Source organism: Serinus canaria, chromosome 1 (assembly GCF_022539315.1).
Source record: "Serinus canaria isolate serCan28SL12 chromosome 1, serCan2020, whole genome shotgun sequence".
In the NCBI taxonomy this organism is placed as follows: Eukaryota; Metazoa; Chordata; class Aves; order Passeriformes; family Fringillidae; genus Serinus; species Serinus canaria.
The window spans coordinates 59484524-59503071 of NC_066313.1; positions in this window are offsets into that span (position 1 = coordinate 59484524).

Below are 18548 nucleotides of genomic sequence, written 5' to 3' on the forward strand. Positions count from 1 at the left end.
CCCACAGATGAGCACAGAACTATGTTACAGGCAGCCTTGCCTCTAATCCCATCTCCGGCCCCGTATCCAGCTGGTCCAGATTGGTCACCCTGGGTGGACCCTAGATGTGGGTGCTGACACTGATTGTCTGCCTCTGTGGATGGCCCCTGTCACTGTCCCCAGGGATGCCCTGCCCAGGCCCTGCTGTTCTGCTCCTCTCAGTGTAGGCAGTGTACAGCCTGTGCTGGGGAAACCCAGGAACCTTGGCTCTCAGCCCATCCTCCCTGGGAGACCAGACCCACTCATGCTCCTCCCCTAAGTTAAGTAAGATGAGAATTAACCTTGCCAAAATCCTTTAAATATATAGATATATATTTATATATGAGTTTGAATTCAGTGCTTCTAACATTCTATAGTTTTAATACTCACTACTTTGGATTTCAAGTGAACAGACTTTCATCTTGTTCAGGGTTCTGCTTGAAAGAATCACACTTACCCCATGAGACTTGTTTATTTAACAGCAATATTAACCCAGAGTATTTAATCATTGTTTTCATAAGCTCACCCTCTAGAAATGCACAATACAGTACTTTCTTTTCTGCTTTTTCTGTTTAGCTTATGGACACCCAGGTCTGAGAATGTATATGGTAAAGAAAAAGTATGATCTTTACATGGCCTTTCAGATTTTACCACAAACTAGAGCTGTATGATAGCATGAAAACCTAGTATGTAAAACTTATTTAGAAAATGGTAATGAACTGCTTTAAGATGACAGAGAGGTGATTGATTTGGGCTAGAGGTAACTAACCTGCCTTGAACATTAAAAGTAAAGGACAGTTAAGAAATCTGTAAAGAAAGGGATTGTATAAACAGAAAGCTCAAAGCCAAATCAATAAAAAAAAAGAAGAAAAAAGAAAGGAGTAAATTCTACCAAGACTTTAAGAGTGGGAAAAAATATAAAGAAGAAAGGGAAACAAGAAATGAGGTTTGAAGTAGAACAAAAGTCATAGGATTAAGGAAAGCTCTTTTTTTTTTCTATTTTTAAGGAATGTAATGATCCCTATACAGTATACTATATTTTACAACACATACATCTAGAATATGTCCTTACTGCAGATTTCTGTAACACTTTTTTCTATGTAAGTTACAGTATAATTAAAAATCCCTTTTCTGTTCAGATAATTTACCTCTCAGCCCTTCTGCCTTTCCGTCTTCCCCTTTTTCCTCCTTTCCTTCCCCATTTCTGTACCCTTTTTCATAGTTTCCTGCAATTTTATATTCATGGTTTATATTGACTGATTATCAGTATGGAAAGCATTGTTGTGAATACTCATGAATTTCAGTATTTTCCTAATAGAAAAAACCAAAGCAGTTCAATTAACTTAATTTCCTTTATATGTAAATAATCACATTATCAAAGACTTGAGGGTAATCAGGCAAAGAAAGAAAAAAATTCAAAAGAAAGAAGAAACATTTTTAATATGTTATACAACATATATGCTTAGAGAATTTTGTTTTACATTATATGGTTCAATTTAGTTTTTACAATCTCTTTCTAACAGAACTGTTTAAATGCCAGAAAGAGCATATTAACAATAGCAAATGAAGTCTGCAAAGAGTGCAAAGCCAGAACACACACAGGATACACAGAGAAAGGATTCTTGAATTATTAAAAAGAAGAAAAGCAGGAGGGTAAGCTAATTTGTGTCATAGCCAGGTCACTGTTCTAACCATGATTTCGATCCCATGTAACGCTACCTCTTACTGTATTGACGTGGTAATTGTTTCTGTTCATGCCACAGAGAGAACAAGAATGCCCAGCTAGAAACGTGAGCAGTCTAGAAGCAATGCTAGCTACTTGCTGTCCACACAATTAAATAATTAAATGTAATATCAGATACTCTAGTTTCCAGAATGGTTTGGTCAGAGGTAAGACAATATTAACTGCTCTGCAAAATCAGAGAAGAAAATATTCCACTTTGGAGCAATAATAGATAAAGTTGCTTTAATTCTTTTAACGCTTACTGTACTTTCAAAAAAAAACACCAAAAAACTTAAAAAAAAAACCAAACCACTGTTCAGCTGTCAGATATATTATATTCCCTCTAAAACTAATGGCGAATTTCTTAATAAAAGCTGTCTTTTTAGACAACTTGCAAATAAGCAGCAAATTAGACATGAATACCAGTTTGTCCTGGCGTAATTTGCAAGTGTTAACAGAAAAGCTGAAATATGGTGAGTGCTAGAATTACACAGTAACATATAGTAAGGAGCATTCATCTGTCCCAAGGTGTACATTTTATTTTCTGCTAGTGAGAGGAATGTAATGTTCTTGTCATTGCCATTGTGAAAGTTTTTGATGGGACAAGTAACAGCAGCACTCCATTTATTTTCATTGCTGTCTATAAATATATAGTATGATTGCTGGAAGAACACTGATGCAAATTATAGTAATTATTCGATTTGAGAAGCACTTTTCTCACCATGCTCTTCAGCACTAGTTTTACAATGCAATAATTGTGACTTTAATGTCTCTTTGTGATAAGAGACATGATGACGGATTTTGTGTGTGATGGAACACCTTCCGTAATTGGATTGCCTCCTATCTAAATCTAAGGCCTAGTTCAAAAAAATGAAATTTTTGAGGTGAATGCAATTGTGTTACTAAAATATCTTTTTAAGGACAGAAAAACTTCCATGTTAGTACTATTTGATAATTGATACAATTATTTTAGAATAACATTTTACATATGTGCAGAGCTGTGCAGGAAAATATTTTCCTGCACAAAGACATATCAGTGAATGAACCATCTCACTCCCTTTCTCTGTGTTTTGTATTATCATCATCTTCTCTCAGAAGGATAAGGTAAGTTCTCCGTAATTTATTCAGGACACAGCAACAAATTATGAGCAGGATTAGGATCACAATTAAATCTTTCCTCATCCATTTTGAAACATCAGACTATGTTTTATTGTTCTCATTCTTCAGAAGATGTAGTCAGAAACCAGATTTTAAAAGGAATTTATGTGCATATCATGTTAAGTGTATGATTCAATATCAAGTTAAATGTTTTTAAAATTATAAAAATAACTTGAGGCATGCACTGTGAACCAGAGACAACATTTATTTCAGCAAGATTTGTTCATGAGCAAAGTATTGCTAGAACTACTGATTTCCCTGTGGATTTTTTCACTCTGGTATTTGTTTGGTTTTTTTTTTTCAGTTTTTTTTTTTTTTTTTTTTTTTTTTTTTTTTTTTTTTTTTTTTGGTTTGGTTTGGTTTGGTTTGGTTTTTTGGTTTGGTTTGGTTGTACTCGTGGGTATGGAAAGCTAATAATAAATTTAATCATCTAATAATCAAAATAAGTCTCAGGAGATGGTGACAAATATCCACTAGGAAAACTTTAGTAATGAGATTTTTGTTCTCAGAATATACCATTTTCCCCAAACCAGGCCTTTTGCTGTGATGAGTTGGTTTTAATGAAACACACAAGGAAAGATTTTGCAAATCTTGGATAGAATATCTGCTAAGGAAGAGACAAGTGATACCCCAGAATAATAAGTGACCAGGTAGTAAGGATATTTAACTGATGTAGAAGACCTGAATTAAATTCCTTCCCTAAGGGATTTAATACTTTCATACTTTATGTGTCCTATCAATTTAGTTATTCAGAGGCCAGAGTCACAGTGCAATGTATCTTTACCACCCAGGAATTTTTCTAAAATTCAAAACGCTCTGGTGAATTGGAAACAGTATTTCCTTCTCATTCCTCCCTGTGAGGAATGAAGGTAAATTTTCTTAGAAGATTAAAAGTGACAGTAGACCATATTCTGATGGATTTAATATGTATTTTAAAACACAGAGGAATTTTAAAATTAAATCTGATCATATGAAACTTCTGCCAAGGAACTGATCATGCAGTGGTTTTTTGTGCAAACCACATATTTTCACCTTGGCCTTAAAAAACAAGAGAAAGAAGAAATCTCTCATTTTATCTTGTTGTGATACCTTTAGAACAAAACCTGTATGTTCCTGAAATCCTATGACTTGGGTGAGATATGTTGTTTTTATAACCTGAAGTATATTAAATCAGAATAAATTTGTGTTGGTTGCAGGTAGCAGCACTACACTCCATCAATGTAATGAGGTCACGGTTGAGCTTAATTAATTTTACATGGATATACTGTTTCCTTTGAAACTTCTGGTTCTACTAGTGAGTAAAAATAGAATTGATGGATGATAGATGCAAACTTTCCAAATGGGCTGAGCAATAAAGTTCAGCTGCAAATTGATCCCTTAGAGAGAAATTAAACTTTTAATTCTCAGACAAGTAGCAAGATTTACTAACAACCCCACCCAAAATAAAAACAGTCACCTTGAATAATAACCACAGGATAAAACCCTTAAAGATGACGAATTTGCCTGAATTTCTGAAGTTTTAATCCACTGAGTAGAAGGTTTCATTCCTTCTGTATAAGATTAGCTTATTGGAAATGGAAGGCTTTAGTATGTCCTAGTTCAGTATCAGTTCCATACTGATTTCATTAAAGTCAGTAGGAATTTTGTTGTTAAAGAGTATCTCCTTTTTTTGGGCTTATCTGTCATTGCACTTGCAAAACATTCAACAAACAAAAAATAAGAAAAAAATTCTCTAAATATGTAGAAAAAACAAAGGGATTTGGGAATAGGATTCAGACTCTAATTGCAGAGATCTCATCTGAGTTAGTTGCTGAGTTCCCTCTATAGCAAATAGAAACACACAGACCATTTGAATGAGTGATTTGACTGACCTATTCTTGGTATCTTCTTCATCAGGTAAACTGCACCCTATATGTGCCTAATCCTCTTCATTTTAAGTATACTGGAATCTAGACTGCTGGAGATGTTGTCATGGTGAAAAAAATTTTAGGGAGCTCTCCAATCAGAAGAGAGCTACCTGGTTGCTTTTGCAGATGGTTTGGAGATTGAACAGCAATGTTTTAACTTGCAAGTTTGCATTTAGAGGTGTAAATCTCTAAATATAGTTAGCATCATGTCCCTCAGCTGAATGACACTCCTGTTAGAATTTTGCCTAACTCAGAGGTTCTGAGCAGATGATTTAGAACTAGAGGGTGGCTAGACAGGAATGGATTTTTCTGTCACCCTTAGTCCTGTCCAACTCTTAGATTCATTCACTTCTAATTAGTCTTAAATAGAGGTTAGAGTGAATGGACTGGCTGTAAGTCATCTGGCTGTTAATGGCTTACAGAAGGAAAGTACTGTTAAGGGTAAGATTCAAAACTTAATTTCCTCTAAAGCTTTTATGATATTACCTCCTCACTGTAATGCCTTATCTTGCACCTTCATTTTTCTCTGTTGGATTCCTGCCTCTGCTGATTCAGTAATTGGAGAATATCAGTATCCCATGCCAGAGGGATTTTTAAGGTCCCTTCCAGTCTATGCCACTCATCCAGCAGTGGTTGAACACTGGAACAGGCTAAACCTGAGTTCAAGGAGTGTTGGAAAATTCTCTCAGGCACATGGTGTGATCCTTGGAATGTCCTGTGTAGGGCTAGGAGCTGGACTTAGTGATCCCAATGGGTCCCTCCAACTCAGCATATGCTATGATTCTATTATTACATTAACAATACATTGAGATTGTTAATCTCAAATTGATTGGTTGATAAAAGTTCATTATCAAACAAAAAAATTACAAAGAAAATGTGATTTTAAAGCATTTTTGCACTCTTTTCAAGATTGAAAATGGGCATACTTGGGAAAATTCCCCCCCTCTTTTTTTTTTTCTTTTCCTTTTAAAGATTAAAATAATATTTGTGAAAAATCTCAAGATTAACAAGACTAGACATTTTACCTACCAAAATTGTTTCATAGTTTACATCTGTCCTTTTCTTCAAAAATTGTCTGCATTTTAAAATCATTAATTGAAAACTTTTAACATATATAAAATAGTACATACATAAGTAGCTGATACTTTAGCAACTAAGTTATGCTGAAAATATTGACTTGAATTACAATTAAGTGAAATATGGTGGTTTATTAAGCAAAATGGTCCATTTTAATCAACTGAAAGAATGTATGAAAACACTGTGATATAACTTGGATTATGTGCACAGCTTGTTGATGATGACAGTGATGTCGTAGGGCAGAGCTTAAGTGGCATCAGGTTTATGAGCTATAAATACAAGAAGGGGAAAAAGATCCTTTAAAGAAGAATCTTCACTGTTTTTTCTTTCTCATGTGAGCAATGGAAAATTCTGTTAGTATTTATAATTTCTGGCTTTGATAAACCAGAGTGCCATACTATTTTGATCCAAGTTCCCTCTGGGAAAGGAAGGAAGAACTCATAAAAAGAGATTACCTCTAACTTTATGACTAGATAATTATAGAAGAACAGGAAAACATCATTTTCTCTTGTAGGCTTCACTTTTTCTCTAGCCCACAGGTCTGTTTGGGAGGAAATATGAAATAAATCCACAGAAGGACATTTAAATCCATTGTATTCACATGGGACAATCCATTCCTGAGCCTCTCTGCTCAGTTCCCTGAAACTAGGGCATTGCTCTAGGTTTCTTGAATGTGCTGGAAAACCAGGATCTCAATAGCAGGGCACACTAAAATGTAAAGAGGCATACCATTGTTTGCATCATCTGATCAGAATGATGGGTTTAAAAAAAAAAAATCCTCCCCTTGTCTTCACTCATCCCTGGAAGTAGGGCCATGAGAATGGTGAAGGGGAAGCCTTGTGAGGAGCAGCTGAGGTCACTTGGTCTGTTCAGCCTGGACAAGAGGAGACTGAGGGAGACCTCACTGTGGTGTTCAGCATCTTCCTGAGCGGAAGCAGAGGGGCAGGTACCAATATCTTCACTCTCAACACCAGTGACAGGACTCTAGAAAATGGCATGAAGCTGAGTCAGGGGAGGTTTATGTTGGATATTAGGAAAATGTTTTTCACTCAGAGGGTGTTTGGGCACTGGCATGGGCTCCCCAGGGAAGTGGTAACCGCACCATGCTTAGCAGAGTTCACAAAACATCTGGACAATGCTCTGCAGCACATAGTATGATTCTTGTGATGTCCTGAACGGGATCAGAATTTGGCCCAGATTTTTGTGGGCCTTTCCCAAATCAGCATATTCTATGATTATATGAAAGAAAGTATGAGAGATTCTTCTTAGAGTCCATTGGCCAGATCACTCACTTTATGATGATTAAAGATCTACATCATAAACAAAGTTATTTTCAAATCTAATGGAGGGATACTAAGTATCACAAAGTTTTGGGCAGCACATTTGAGGCATACATTTTAGATTTTCATAGCTAAACAGAGACTAAGGGAATAAAAACTTTTGATAAGTCTATCTATCAGCTGAAGAAAAGGTACACTTCTTGTTAACTACTTAAATGAAAATGAATGCAGAACCCAGCTACAGCCCACCCAACACTGCAGAGGATGTCAGGGCTCAGAAACTATGGCAGTCCTCAGCAGTTCTCTACTTATTTTTCCCTGCACACATATGATCATACAGTGTCTGACAAAGAACTCATACATGCAGAACAATAGGTGATGCACTCCAGAGTATTTGCAGGCAGACGTGTGAGATTGTGAGATTGCTTCCTTCTGACTTTTTACCATGTGTGGGGTTTATTGATTACAAAAGATATGTTTATTTGATGTAAAAGCTAGTTATTACTGTTATTTAGGCCTTAATTACTCATTTCCTTTTATCTTCCTCTCTTTATCTTAACCTTTTAATTAATGTTTTCATTATTCCTTCATTTAGAAAAATCACTTAGTATTCCAGTCTGTAATATAGTAACTATAAATATATTCCTTTATTTATCCAACCACAAAGGAAGAACCTAATTTGATACAAAAATTAGCAGCATATTAGGAGCTTTTACTGTCATCAAACAAAGGAACAGGAATGGACAGGCAAATAAAGCACCTCATTGTTGCTATTCTTTCCCAGCAGATAAGACATCTAAACTCTATTTAATATTTACCAGTTTATTCAAAGTACAGTACAGTACAAGAGAATAAGAACACCCAGCTATACTAAATAAAGTGGGCATTAGGATATTTTCTTTAGATATGGATTTAAATGTCTCCATGCAACGAAAGAATGTGAATACTGGTCTTCCACAAAGAGGGAGAAAAATAAGTAAATAGGATAAATAATTAAAGAGAATGTTGTAACATTTTCTCTTCCATTAGTATTCCCTTGCTTCCTAACTTTTTTGAAAGAAATCAAAATGTCAATCTTTCATGAATTCTGAAATAAATGTTATTTTATTAATATATGTTTGCGTGGTAAATTGCCTTTTAATTGTAGGTCAATGCAAAACAAATTTTATCATTTTTTATATTTTCCTCAGCTTGCCTTGTAAGACTTCAAGTCAGGCAGATGCACAGCTGTTACCACCACAGGCATGGAACTGACTGTTCCTTATCTTCTTTCTCTAAATGCATCCTTTCTGATTTCTAGCATTTTTCCCCAGCTAATTCATTCTTTGAGATTTTTTTTCCTTTGAAAGACCAAGTCTTTGTCTATGATGTGTTGTGGATACACTAACTTTAGCAGCATGACTGCTTTCAGCAATGCTAAGACCTGTCTTAGGAAGCATGTGATTACTGATAAATAGAGTAAAGCAATACCCTCAAACCAATTTATATTGCTTCATTTTCAGAGTAAAAAAAGCTTTGACTAAGACAAAAACATTATTAAAATCTATTGAAACTCTATATTTAGAGGCTATATTATTGTTATAGGAACAGGGAAATTCTTGGCATTTACATGGGGATGTTCCCATCTCTCCCTCCAAGGTGCTTCTGACAAGTTTTTTCAGGCATTCTTAATGGATATACACAGTTACTCCAGACAGGGTGTGTGGGAGAAGAGAGACAACTTTATGGCTGGTTGGTTTGTGATTTATATTAGCTTTTTGTTGTGTTGTTAGATTTTTTTTTTTTTTGCAACATCCCATTTTTTTTAAACCAAAGTAATAATACAGTGAGTAAACCCTGCCATAATCCGAGCAATTTATAGAATGCATAGCAATTTTTGTAAATCACAGAACTGCCTGATGTCCTTCACAGACCCAAGATAAAGCAAGATACACACTTCCGTTTGAAAGTGCTTATCACCTTACTTCCTCTGGTTCTCACCACATCTGCTAGGAAAATTAAACCCCCACTGGTCATCACCTACAACACAAAGGCAAGTAAATTGCCTGTTAAATAGATCAGCCATGAGGGTGGCATGGACTGAAATGAAAATAATTAAAAGCTGGCCTTCTACAATGAATTTATTAAATTTTAAATCATTGTTATAATAGCTGAATAAAAAGAAGACCTGGCTATGTTTGATGTCAATTTAAAACTATGATTTATCTGCAGTGGATAATTGGTGAGTAGGAGCAAAATTTTATTGTATGACTGCAGTCATTTGTTTCATTTGAAACTCTTGAGGATTGTCAAAGTATTTCAGAACAGATAAAGGGACAATGATAAGGCCACTATATAACCAGTGACAGTACTGCTTGTTGGAGAAATGACAATCCCACAGGTGCAATAGCACTTCTGAGTTAGTTCAAGCCAACCAGGACAATTATAGAGCACTGCTTTTGTTCCTCTGCCTAATACACCCATTCATTGCAGTCATCTGCCCAATAATTGCTGACTGTTAAGATTCCACTGAACTTTTCAGTGCTATCCACTGTCCAATTAAATGCAGCTGAGTAGAAATTTAATTCAATCTATCTTGACTTGTTTTACCATCTAATGCACCAGTTTACTTCACCTGCAGAAGTGAGAAAGAAAAGCCCTGTATGAGGTGCTTCCAGATGAATGAGGGGCGAGAATCCTTGCTCTGATCCTCCCTGCTCTGCATTGAGTCTGCAATGGCCCTGTTTTGAATTTCAAAGAGTGGTTCCCCCCAGCTTAACCAAGGTAGATGAAACTACCAGATAGCCAGGCTGTTCAGAAAAAGTGATTAAACTATGGGTTAGCAGTAGGGGGGTCATTTGTGCAAGAGCTAAGGCTTCCAGACAGACTAGACTAAAGTTGTACAATTTAGATGCAGGGTTGAAATGTATGTCTACAATTTAGGCTTCATGCCATATAGTTTTCATATGTGTCACACATCCGTAGGCACTTCTGTCTGCACAACTAAACATGCATGCACATTAATGCTCACTGGGCAGCTGTGCTTGTACTTTCCATTGGCTAATACTGCAGGGTGAGAAGAGAAAGAGATTATTGTTTTAAAAAATTAAATAAATTGAAATTTAAATAAATTTTCACATTTAATAATGTGAAAAATTAGATTGACACATTTGTATTCAGTTTCCTTCTCTAGAAGTAGTTCTACATAAGGAGACTGATTATGGGAAAAGGTCATTTTACACATGTATGACAAACCATGTCCTTCGCTATTTTTTTAACTTATACTAAGGAGTATTCTCAGTGACTGATCTTTTTTTTTCCTCACTGCCTACTTTTTTACTGTAAGTATTCAATAATTACAGTGATAGAACATTGTTTAGCTAGTAGTCATATCAATGAGTGAATATATAAAGTGCATCCACTTTTTAAAATCTGTTCCCATGGTCTAGATAACCATAGACTTTAGTGTGATTGCTACAGCTCAAAGTTCCTATCAGACACCTTGTAATAAAGTGGTTTTATTTGAAATTCTTTAAAAATATCCCTTGTATTTGATTTCAGATACATTAACAGATAACTTTAGTTTGTTCATCTAACCATTCCACTAATATGGGGAGGGGAAGAGAGCAAAAGAGGTGAATCAAGGTAATATAAAATCAATCTGTTTCATAGTTTCAAAAGATCTAGCACCACATGACTACGTCAAGTCTGCCCCTTGTTCACCAGAAGTTGAAACACACAATATTTAATGCACTAGGTATTTTTTAATTTCAGTTCATCATGTCTGACTGTTTCAGGTTATATTTCAGAATGTCATTCAGGTTTGATCTAGAGATACCAAATGCCTTCTTTTACTCCTTTATTCTTTCTACAATAGGAAGTGTGTTGTGTTTAGAACTCCTTTCCAATGGAATCAGTTCATTATTTCCTTTATGAAAAATAAAATAGACTAACTCTCCAATCTCTCAAATTAATTAATTTTCTCTTAATTTCTAAAAAAAATGTGACTTATCTACATATCCCCCATTTTAAAATGACCTTTTAAAATATAACAAAAAAATGGATGCAATGTTTCAGGACTATTCCAACTAATGTCTTGTAGAGAATAATATTATTTCTCTATTTCAGTTTTTACTTTTCTGTTTGTAGAACAAGAACAGAAATAAAAAACCCCAAAACCTAGGGGATTTCCTTGCTTTTTCTTTTTTTATCTCATATTTTTATGGCATTAAATTGGAGGACAAGTGGACTTGTTTATTCATTCCAGTTTTATTAGGGATATAAAATTAAAACATAAATCCACAGAATCTGCCCATAAAACCTAAAATTAAAGGACATTTTCCAACTGAAGACTTTTTGCTTCATATCTGTCATTAAGGGGTAATAACTGCATTTACTTTAGAAATTGCTAAACTTGTTCTATTGAAATCACATGCTGACTTCTGACAGTTTGACTGTTACAGCTTGACTTCACAAAACTTATAATTTAATCAAAGAGTAAATTCAGGTTTACTATGTTGAAAATAGGAGCTTTGCACAGGATCATTTCTACTTTGATTGATTGATATCTATTCTTATCTTTTAATTCACAGAATCCTAGAATGGTTTGGGTTGCAAAGGACCCTTTAGATTGTCTAGCTCCTAACCCCTCTAAAACAGGCAGGTACAAATGTCACTCAACCATGCTGCTAAAGCCCCATCTTACCTGGCCTTGAATACTTCTGGGGATGGAGAATCCAAACTTCATTGGACAGCCTGCTCCAGTGCCTCACCAGCCTCACAGTGAAGGATTTCTTCCTAATTTAGAATCTAACCCTCTTTCAGAATAAAGCCATTCCTTCTTGTCCTATTGCTTCATTTCATTGTAAATGTCCCTCTCCAACTCTCTTGTAGGCCCCATTAAGGTACTGAAAGACAGTTTTAGGTCTCCCCAAAGGCTTCTCCTCTCTGGGCTGAACAACTTCAGCTCTCAGCCTGCTTTCACAGGAGAGGTGCTCCAGCCCTGTGATCAGCTCGGTGGTTTTCCTCTCTAACCACTCGGACAGGTCCATGTCCTTATCCTAGAGCCCCAGTTCACTATCGTGTTAGTTGCACAACAGCTTTTTCTTAATTTTACCTGTTTTATGTATTATTTTACTTGTAAATATTTGGGTCATCGCGTCTAACCTCTCTAAATATTGGTATAACATCTGTATTCTTCTAGTTATTCTGCAATTTAAACAAATTAATCACCAATGAATCTAGAAAAAAAGGTTCAGCTCTGGTATCTGTTGCTCAGTGTTCTGTTTGGTATGGGAAATAAAGTCTAATCCTTATGAAGTAAAGAATATAAATTCTTTCCTACTCACTCATTACCAGATGAATGAGGATTTTTCTCACCACTTTAATACACTTCAATAGATAAAGTATCCTTTTATGGAAAAGCAGTGGTTCAAATCCCTGATATAGAGACTATGTTCAAAGACTGCAGATGAAATTGAGACCCATTATTAAAAAGGTACAAGAGTACCCTGGAGTATCTCTGTGCTCTTTGGTGGAAAGGAGAACCAGTTTGTCCTCCAGAAGTTTTTTGTATCTGTGCCTTAAAAACTACTTTTCAGACTAATTTGTTTTACAAATTTGATCTAAATTGAAGTTATCAAGTTTGAACTAACAGTTGGGTTTCCAAACTCACTATTTAGCAGCGGTATTCTCAAAGGAAAATGCATCTTGCTGGACCCAGTAATTTTCTACCATGATTTTGTTAGTTTGTTTTCATTTCATGGTCTACTGCAATTTTATTAATTGTCCAATATTATTAATTAATTGAATTCTTACAGCAGGATATTTGTTCTATTCTAGTTATATGTCTCATCTCTACCTATGTGAACTCTCCCATATGTTACCTTCTTTTCTCCTGGGATCTTCAGCTCTTATACATATGCCAGAAGTTTCAACACATATTTACCTTTCAGTCTTCCCCTCTGTTTGTTGCTGGCAAAAGGTCACAATCATCTCATTAAGAAATGATGAGCAATCGCACCACTATATCAAAGAAAAAAATCCTTTTTGTGAAATCAAAGAAAGGTGAATATAATAATGAACTAACATATAGGACACTTGGAACTGAGGTGATATTCACTCAGAGTCTCAGGCAGCAGTTCTATAAAGCAAAGAAAAAGGAACAAATCCACACACATCTGGTTGTATAATGTTTAGGCTTTTTTCTCTTTTTCTTACACATGAATTCTTAAAAACTCAAGTTTTTCGTTTCTGTGTTTCATTTCACCCACAATTGTTCATCTGATAGGTTTTGATACCTTCTCTCCATTAATTTTTGCTGATATTTTTCTTCTTTTTTTTTTTTTTTTAACCACTACAGCGACTTGTATCATCTCTTCCAGGTAAATCTAATTTCTTGGTATTCTTTTAAATATTTTCCTTTTTTTCCCCTTCTTTTTTAGGTGGGGAGAGGAGAGGAGGACAGGGAGAGGTGTATCTGGCTTAATAAAAATTATTGACAGCTCCTTTAAAACATCTGCAAAGTACTCGTGAATCCAAATTTCAATTTAGTATGGCCTAATGCATATTATTATTTCTTATAAGTAATTTCAGTTTGACCCTTAGTGGAACTGTTTGAAAGGCCCCCTTCCTTTCATTGTCTTTAATGAATTTCAGATAGTTTGAATTGTTTACTATTCCCACTTTTTTTTTTTTTATTTTTTTAGTTAATGAAAGTTGATGGAAAGTGCCGAAATCCCCATAATAGTGTAAAAAATTTTTAATTTTAGAGTAGCTTATTGTTAATCACTATCTCAAAAGAATCTGTAAAAACTGCATGTCTTTTGCAAACTGATTTCACATATCAAGTTGGGTTTTTTCACCCAGATCACATTGCAAAACACTTGATTCAAAAGTAGCCTGAACTCAAGTAAATTATTCCTAAACACTGCTTTGCTATAAAAGTAAAATGGCTCAAAAATATTTTTGTCTCTTGCTTTCTGACACACTCTGAAGAGGCAATGATGTATAAGCTGTTGTGCTCTATTTGACCCACGCAACAGCTCAAAATCTTACCAGTAATCTGTGCATCTTTATTAGGCTAGAAGGATTTTTTCTTTCACTCCCCTTGAGCAGATTTACACATATTGGTTTTGTAATTCCCACATAGTATTTCTTATCACACAAACACCTTCCATTGAAGAACTGCACACTCAGCACACTGCCATCTATCACCCACAGACTTGACAGAGTGGGAAAGAGACTCCTTTCCTCCTTGCCTCTAGGCCTGCTATATTTCATTCTTTTTATGATTTGTGGGTTTTCATTTTTTCAAAAAATGACACTAGAGACATCAAATGCAGCTGTCCCTATCACTTCAAAGAAATTTACTTCCACACCTATAAAAATTAAATAAAAACCAAGCAAATGCTAACACAAAAACTCTCCATACTTGGAAAAGGAAGTTGTCTCAGCATAGAGATTTTATATGTGGCACCACTTTAGGAGTGTTTCCCATCCCCTGTAACTGGGAAAGGGAAATATGACACTTGGTTCTCTCTTGTTCTAGTACATAATCTAGATGCACTCTGTTTAATTTCAGATATTTAAGCAAGGTGCCTTTGAGAGGGCTCTGCTCTAATGTCTTTCTACTGTGAACTGAGAGCAGAGCTATGTCATAAACCACACACATTGCAACAAGAGACTCGTAGAGTCGCCTTGATTAGAGAAGCAATCTGAGATGTGTGTACTTCCAAATAGCCTATACAGATCTATTAAGTCTGGATTACATGAATCTGTGTTGGGAATCACTCATGACTTGGCATTTCCCGATGCTGTTACTACTGACATCCCAGCCTCTAGCAGTTTTTAACTTCATTATATTACAAGTCAAAGTCTAAAAGCTTATTTGGAAAATGACAAAATACTACCAGGCTCTAAAAAAATATTAAGAGAAAAAGATTTGAATGCTCTGTAATGGTCTTACAATTCTGTCTTATAGCTGATAATAACACAAAAATAAGTATCACTTTTTAAAAATGTAATTTTTATTCCAGAAGATAAAATAGGGAAAAGAAAAAAATGTGAATTTTGTTTCAATATTTTGTAACTGACAAAAATATTGTTGATTAAACTATTTGTCAAGTATATTCATTCAAACAAAATTACTAGTGGATAGATGTTGATAATCAATATGAAAGACAATAGCAAATGGAACTTACAACCAATACAAATATTCCAACTCTGAAATATTTTTGATGTCTTCAAAGTAGTTGTAATGGGGATGGACAGTATCAGTTTGTTTGATTTTTCTATATTAAACTATAGTTTAATATGAATACTTGAACACTTTTAAGCTGGATTTACCTTAGTGAGAGATGAGGTTACTCACCTCCTGAAAGGACTGCAGCAAAGACTCTGAGGGTGTGCCTCATGTACATACAGCTGAAGGGACTGAATTGCTTTCGTTGTGTCTGAGAAAACTGAAAAATATCCTTGAGGAGATTAATACATTAATTACCTTATTGTTAAATTTCAAGACTGAATGTGACTCCAAAACATTTCTTTTTTCCTGCATGCTTCCTTCCTTTACTGCTTTCTCAGACATTTGCAAATCTACTTTTTAGGTGCCTAATTTTTTATACGATGTTTCAAAATTCAAATTCAAAGATAATCCAGTTAAAGACAAACATCCTTGTGTGGCATTCACATTTTCTGGAAAAATCCCTTTGCTCAGGATTTTTCTCCTGGGAAGCTGAGAAGCCTCAGAGAAAAAGGAAAACAATAATTTTCTGATTCCCTTCTCCTGTGGTTTGCTCCTTTGGAATATGTTTGGAGATTGTTTTCCAACTGGTGGTTGTTTCATTGGCTTCCTCTGTGAGTTGTTTTGACTCAATGGCTAATTGGGGCCAAGCTGTGTCAGACTCTGGAAAGTCACGGGTTTTCATTATAATCTTTTTAACTTTCTGTAAGTACCCTTTCTATATTCTTTAGTAGAGTTTAGCATAGCATTCTTTAATATACTATAGTATAATGAAATAATAAATTGGCCTTCTGAGAACATGGAGTCAGATTCATCATTACGTTCCTTCATCTGGGTGCAACCCAAATACAATATCCTTGCGGTTTTAGTCCAGCTAAACTTACCTAGGTGAACAGAAACAAATAAAAGAGAACACCAGTATAATTGTGTGGCCTTTGCTTTTCTCTTATCACTTATAACAAAAAAATAAGACACTCTCAAAATGAGAAGATGACTTCTACAAGTTCTACAGAGATATGCAAAGGAACCATTTGAAAAAAACATCTGCAGGATGTACACCTGTGTATTAACACAGGGTGATATCAGAACCCTCTTGTCCTATTGTCATGAAATGTTTATTCTTTTAATAAAGAAGAAGGTTACCCTATGATTATGCACTTTAGGAAAGTGTGGACAAAAGCACACCTGCTATTTGTGTACTGTTGCAAAAAAAGTTCTCATTACTTTAATGGCATTCACAGGAAAAAATTTGTCACAGTATCAGCTTCCAAATTGGCTGAGAAGACGCAAATGTTTGTAATAATACGGCTTAGTCATGAGTTAGCAAAAATGAATGCAGCCAATATAATAACACTACAGAAAAGCACCAGGAAAAGGGAATGCTGTTATCATTATAAAACAGACCCTTTAAAGATATCCTACTCAAAGCCTTGATTTCTCTATACAATTGTGGCCTGCTGACAATGTGAATCACTTTTTAATATACTTTGTGTTAGTAGATTGTGTCAGGAGGTCCTAAAGCTCTGCAACAAGCTCTCATTCTTAGAGGTTAAGAAAAAGGATGAGCAATTGCTGAAAGGGGAGGGTTAACACTGCTGATACTCAGTAAATCCAGTACATCCAGAAATATTCTTCTTATTGTTTCTGACCACTTAGTTTTGTTTCTCATGTGCGATCTCAGAAAAGGACCCTTTCATTTTGACTGCATTTATTTATTCTTGCTGTCTTCTGCTCTTTTCTATTTCCATCTGTCCTGAACACATCCTGAGAAGCATTTCTGCTTCATACCCTGTCAGCCAGACCTTTTATTAACACATTCCTCAGAAAATAGAACCTTAGACAGAGGATGACCAACCTTTATCCCATAAATGTCTTGAGGTTGTAATTTTCATATGATGGCAGCACAAATAAAGGTAATAGGTTTGAAAAATTCTGACCATTGAGGAGACTATTATGTCTGAAAAATATCTAAGCTAACATTTTCAATTTTTTGTGTAGCTGTGTGCATGCCAGAGTCTGCTTGCCAAGGAGGAAAATGCACAGAACAGTGTTTTCCCTGGTTTTCTCACCCCTCAACTCTCACTGATTGTATAAAGAAAAGTTTTGGAGGTGTTTCAAGGCCAAGTACCTCCATTTCCATGCAATGCTTCTCTCGTAGATAAAGCATGATTGTCTCTTCAGCCTTGGAAGATTTTGACATTTGAGTCTTTATATTAAAAATAATAGCTCAGTTTCCAAAAGAAGGCTAAAGAATGTTCTTGCTAGCATCAGTTCCAAATACACAACTGAAAACACTTGAAAAATAACAAAATTTTCTTACCTCCTCAGCACTGACTGCTCTGCCATCATATAAATCAAAGGTACGCCTTCTTTTGCAGTGTCCTGTAGGAGTGATTTGCATGCAATACTACATGGGATGAATTTAGGTTTCAGAAGTTATCAGTCAGTTATGATAGTAGTTACATTTTAGGCTTGCAGGTCTTTTTTTTTGGCTCTGGTACTAAGTATCAGATGTCTCCGATCTATGTTTTATGTTCCTGTTATAGTCTGTCAAGCTCTGCTCAGTGGAGTTGAAAGGGTGATACACTCACTGTGTCACCACCATATGTGGGATATGCATGCCTATCCATAGTTTTCTCACATCATCTTTAGCTGCTTTGCTCTCCTGGCACCTCGCTGCTACTCTAGAAAGGCACAAGACTCCCTGACAGCACTGTGCAGAATCTTGAGACGCACAAGGGCAATCTAGATAGCACTTGATACTGATTTTCAGAGCAGATAAAGCTTGCCTGGATTCCCACTTTAGCACAAACTGAAGCACTCTCAGTTCTATTGCCTGTGCTGATGAAACTCACAGATTATAGTGGAAGCTCAGACCCTGAGCTCAGTGGTCAATACCTGTCTGTAGACATGCCAAGACAGATGCGTAAATATGGAGATGAATCACATCAAAGACTCAATTCAACACACATTAGCATTTACTGAACACTTTCTAAAATAGCCAAAGCATCTGCACTGAGCTGGTATTTATGACAGCTCATTGAGAGAAAGCCTGCACTCCTCCCAAGGAGCAGCTCGAGGCCAGGGGGGATACCTTAAGGCATCTCAGGTAGCATTAGATTCTGGCACACAGATACAGAAATCAAGCTGTCACTCCTGTTATG